The sequence below is a fragment of the Nicotiana tabacum genome, chromosome 21 (genome assembly GCF_000715075.1).
Source record: "Nicotiana tabacum cultivar K326 chromosome 21, ASM71507v2, whole genome shotgun sequence".
Taxonomy (NCBI): Eukaryota; Viridiplantae; Streptophyta; class Magnoliopsida; order Solanales; family Solanaceae; genus Nicotiana; species Nicotiana tabacum.
In genome coordinates this window covers 68,267,209-68,272,319 of record NC_134100.1, presented here as the reverse complement: position 1 = coordinate 68,272,319, position 5,111 = coordinate 68,267,209, and the positions used below count along the sequence as shown (strand labels likewise).

Sequence of the window (5,111 nt, the reverse complement as noted above, 5' to 3'; positions counted from 1 at the left end):
CCCTAATGAATGATAAAAAATAATGTTGGATGTTGCATCTAGTGCCTATTAATTTACAACGACCAGATTTTACAGGTCCTAATAGGACTTTGAGGACGAAAATGTCTGGTCCTTAAAGATCTTATGAAATGTTGTCCTAAACAAATGTATTTTATGTCGTGCTTTTCCGAAATAATATTCCATTCATAATGTATATAATGAATGCATGTAGTCAAACTTATCAACAATGTGCTCATATATATATTTGTAAAATAACAAAAGAAAGGATTCATTCCATTTGTACTGTATCATTTACGCACCCCTTGGGAAGAAAACAAATTAACATCATTTGCAAATAAAATGAATTGTTGTCTATAGTTCTCGGCAACTGATAATTAGCTTGTCAACTTGAATTCTCCAAAATCTACATCTTCACTTGTAAACTGAAGTTTTCAAGACCCCTATGAGAAGTATGAAATGAATTCACTTCAGAAAAACTATAATAATCAACCAGAAAGATTGGGTAACTAATTGTGAGACCTACATTATTTCACAAACTAATTACAATATAACAATATTTTGGTCATATAAGAAACTTGCATTATGAAATAAAACACAAAATAGCCATGTCTGCAACTAAAACACTGTAAGAGACTCAAAAAGTGCATTTGTTTCATCAATGACTAGGAGCACTACATCTTATTATATAAAAATTGGTTCCATAGGCTTAGAGGGAGACAATCAGATAATTATTTACCATATTACACCCCAAGTTGTAAGTGTCACGCGACCTAAGAAACAAAGATTAAGTTCAACATTAGCATTAATCAGAATCATCCAAAGTCCATAATATAGCGTTAATGAGAATCAGCCCTCATTATTTAATACATTTAAAGATAGGATGCAAATTATAAGATCGAATAACATTATGTTATATAAACTACTAACAAACAAATTGTACTTTTAAAGTACATCTTCCTTTAGAGAATATCTGGCACAGAAATATTTAAGAAAAAAAATCAAAATCAGTGCCTTATAACTTTTCCCATTATCATAATCATATTTTGGGTTCTGCTATAAACAAGAAACTATGAGGGATTCATGTTCCTATCAGTTCAATGTAGCAAATTTCCAGATCACTCAACACAGATCAGGGTAAATCTGCTGATGCAAAAATAAAAAATAAACTATTGACAATTATCCTATACTTGAACCTAAAACTTGTTGTCCTTGAAATTAGCCATTAACTTGTGAGAAAATAATTAGCACTTCCTTAATGATCAATGCGCGCACACATAGATATTTTTTTTACAAGTAAAAGAAACATAATATTTACAAGAATTTGTGAAAGAAATTTCTGGACCTGCTATCTAACTCTCTCAAGTTTCAGCTCAAGTTGTGCTAACTTCAAATGGCATTGTTTTCAGCTACTCAACTTACTCCTGGAAAGAGAAGGGAAGAGAATCAAGAAAAGGAATTTATCTTCCATATAATTGAATTTTAAAACGCAAAATTTCTTGTACCTTTTTCCGCATACGGCTTTCACACAGTGAGCTTTGATTTTGCTGCTAAACACAAAAGTGAGAGATAAAGAGAAAATGGCTTTGGGTATGCACACCTTGTCGATAATACTCTATTGGTTGATACTCCCATATCAAAGGGTATAAATTGTTCATAAAAGTAAAAAGAGTACATAACCAGATGAGTGTTTGAGATGTACTACATGAAACGTTGCAGTGTTACAACAAAAATAAAACCATATTTGAGAACCTAAGAAATGTATCCCAAATTGTTATAAGATTATATCATGAAGATACATGCGAACTTCAGAGTGACGTATGACACGGAGATGCAGAGAATAGAAGACTAAAGTTTCAACTAAATGGTTATGACATGATATAGAGTGTAAGGTTGAGTTTCAGTCCAAAAGTAAATTGTACCTACATGAGTAGCAAAAACAAACTGAGAGCCAGCAATGAAATCAATAAAAGTGGATAAAGAGAACAAGGAAAAATTAAAAATTGATCCAGATTGTAAGAAGAAAGTCTATCATTTCAAGAGTGAAACATCCCTCACAAATGAACCGCCACCTTTATCAATAGATAACCTTAACAACCATTGCACCAAGATCAAATATCTTCATAAAATCTTATAGAACTACAAGTACAACACTGATTCACTTATTCAAGTAACCTCCTTGTGGAGAAACCAGAAACACATCTCTTTCAAGGTGTTCAACTTTAATACCACATTTTCCTAAAATTTCAATATTTTCTTTAAAATATGTCTTGAAACCATACAACAACATTTTTAAAATTACCAATTTCAATCTATCATTTTCACAAAGGCTTTGCGCGGATGAATCTTTACTTTTTCTATAACTTCAATCCATCTACTAGAGCACTAGCAGCAAACAGTTTTTCCACCACTTGAAATAGCCATTGTCTAATAAGTTCACAAGTTTAATTTCTTTTAGCAAACATAATTATCACTCATATTTAAAAGAAGCTACATGAACCTGATAATCACCATAGACTAGCAAGCTTAGTTTAGCACCTCACCTAATATCAATTCGTAACAAAGTACAATAATCATGTTAATTAAAGCTTCCTTTTAGTACGTAAAGGAGTGTTTAGTAGCAATATTTGACATGGGTATAATAATATTAAGAAGCGCACTATAAAATAAACACCAAATTTTAGGAAAAACGTGGATAACATGTATCCATCAACAAAATGAAGAGCAACAATGAAAATACATACCAAAAATCAGTCATTGCGCCCATAAATGAAATGAATCAAAACCCACAAGCATTAACAACAAAATCCAGCAAGTCTAAAATAGTGAGCGGAAGAAAGGAACTCTAACCGATGATTGGAACACTTCATCTCTTAAGAAAGTTGTAAAGATAATCAAATCTTGCATTCAAGAAATAAAATTGTCAACACACACATATACAAGCATAGCTGAAGCAGATACAGAGAATAGAATTATGGGAAGTAAAACTTACGAATTTCAAGTTAATACTCTTGGAAGCACCTCGGACCACAATGAAACAACTCCTTCCCATTTCACTGCGGAAGCTGAAATGAATAACATGTGAGCTCTTCTTTACAAAACGGCTTAGAGATACGACCTCGCCATAAAAATAACTTGTTGAATCACAGTATGCCAACTCAATCGCACATATCCGACTTCATTTGGTGATGGAAAAGAATACCCAAAATAACTTAGCAAAATTGAATAATCTGTAAAATAGTCTTGAACAGATTGATGATGGAAATCGTCACTTTGAACAATAAAATCAAGAACAGATTTAGATGAAATACCAGAACTGGTTGTCAAAGTGATGAGGGTTTGGGAATTTTAAGAGAAATGTTGAGAGACGGGAAGTAAACCCTAGTTCCTAAATGATGACTTGGGGAATGTTTTTAAGTGTTTCTATTTCTTTATTTCTTTTTCTAGGTTTCTGTCTCTTTATATTTATAAAAATATTAAAATTTTAGAAGAAAATTTGGGCGGCACCTCAAGTCTCGCACTCCCGCCCTATTCTGCATATTAGGGACAAGAATTTTATAATAATAGGGACGAGATTCAGTCCCGTCATTATTTAATTTAGAATTAGGTACCAGAAATAAAACTAGTCGCTATAAGTATACTTTTAGCGACCAGATTTATATACCGCCGCTAAATATTGGTCGCTAATGAACCTTTTTCTTGTAGTGTTACCTGCAAAACTTAAAACATGGTGCGTGCGAATATACATATGGGTTATTGCGAAAGTTTAAACGTGATGCAAATTCTCTTTGGACCATGAAGGTTGTCTTTAGACGGTGAGGATGATGTCCTTAGACCATGACTCCCTGGGCCATGAAGAGTATGATAAGGGATTCGCAGGCCATGAAATGGTGTCCTCGGGCCATGAGGATGGTGCCTCTAGACTATGACGCCTTTGAATAATGATGTGCAATTTTGAGAGATCCTCATGCCATGGAATGGTGTCTCCCAGCTATGAGGGTGATGCCTTCGTACTATGACGCTTTTGGACAAAATGGCGATGTTTCAGCCCATGAAATGCAAGGATATGATGCCTGGTCATATGCGAGGACGAGACAAGACAAGACTTAGTCTTGTATGAGATGAGGGCGGCGCTTAGCCATAGGTGACCAAAGAGATAGTGCTAGGTCTTAGGTAGCATAGTGGAGATAATGTTTAGTCTCGCGCAAGGAAAGGCAATGCTTAGCCTTATGCAATTAGGGAGGCAGTGCTTAGGCTTATACAAGAAAATGAGACAACGCCTAGTCTCATGCAGGGAAAGGGGAGGCAATGCTTAGCCTCATGCAAGAAGAGGAGACAATGCTTAGTCTCATGCAGGGAAAGGCAGTGCTTAGCATTATGCAATTAGGGAGGCAGTGCTTAGCCTCATGCAAGAAGAGGAGACAATGCTTAGTCTCATACAAGGAAAGGCAATGCTTAGCCTTATGCAATTAGGGAGGCAGTGCTTAGCCTCATGCAAGAAGAGGAGATGATGTTTCGTCTCATACAAGAAATGGAGACAATTCTTAGGCTCATACAGAAAAAGGCAGTGCTTAGCCTTATGCAATTACGGAGGCAATGCTTAACCACATGCAAGAAATGGAGACAATGCTTAGTCTCATTCAAAGAAAGGCAGTGCTTAGCCTTATGCAACTACGGAGGCAATGCTTAGCCTTATGCAACTACGGAGGTAATGCTTAGCCTCATGCAAGAAATGGAGACAATGCTTAGTCGCATGCAGGGAAAGGCAAAGCCTTATGCAATTACGGAGGCAATGCTTAGCCTCATGCAATAAATGGAGACAATGCTTAGTCTCATGTTGGGAAAGGCAACGCTTAGCCTTAAGCAATTACGGAGGCAATGCTTAGCCTCATGCAAAAAATGGAGACAATACTTAGTCTCATGCATGGAAAGGTAATGCTTAGCCTTGTGCAATTACGGAGGCAATACTTAGCCTCATGTAAGAAATGGAGACAATGCTCAGTCTCATGCAGGGAAAGGCAGTGCTTAGTCTTACGCAAGAAAAACAATGATCAGTTACGAGAGAGTAAAGTATTTCTTAGCTTGATGTGTTTGCGTTTAGCAACTTGTCGTCA

At 35.7% G+C, this 5,111-nt stretch overlaps 1 long non-coding RNA gene across 3 annotated transcripts; it reads right to left on the bottom strand.

Moving 5' to 3' along the window:
- Positions 1-212: 212 nt before the first annotated feature.
- On the bottom strand, positions 213-3,449 carry LOC107763902 (uncharacterized). 3 transcript variants are annotated; one of them, XR_012704429.1, is made up of 5 exons: positions 2,990-3,449; positions 1,503-2,897; positions 1,343-1,421; positions 737-770; positions 213-440 (listed from the first exon to the last, which is right to left on the bottom strand). It is a non-coding gene; the product is annotated as an uncharacterized LOC107763902 (long non-coding RNA). The 3 variants fall into 3 exon arrangements; XR_012704430.1 differs by lacking the exon at positions 737-770 and having other exon boundaries at positions 1,503-1,919; positions 2,742-2,897; positions 2,990-3,447; XR_001643129.2 differs by lacking the exon at positions 737-770 and having other exon boundaries at positions 2,990-3,448.
- Positions 3,450-5,111: the final 1,662 nt, after the last annotated feature.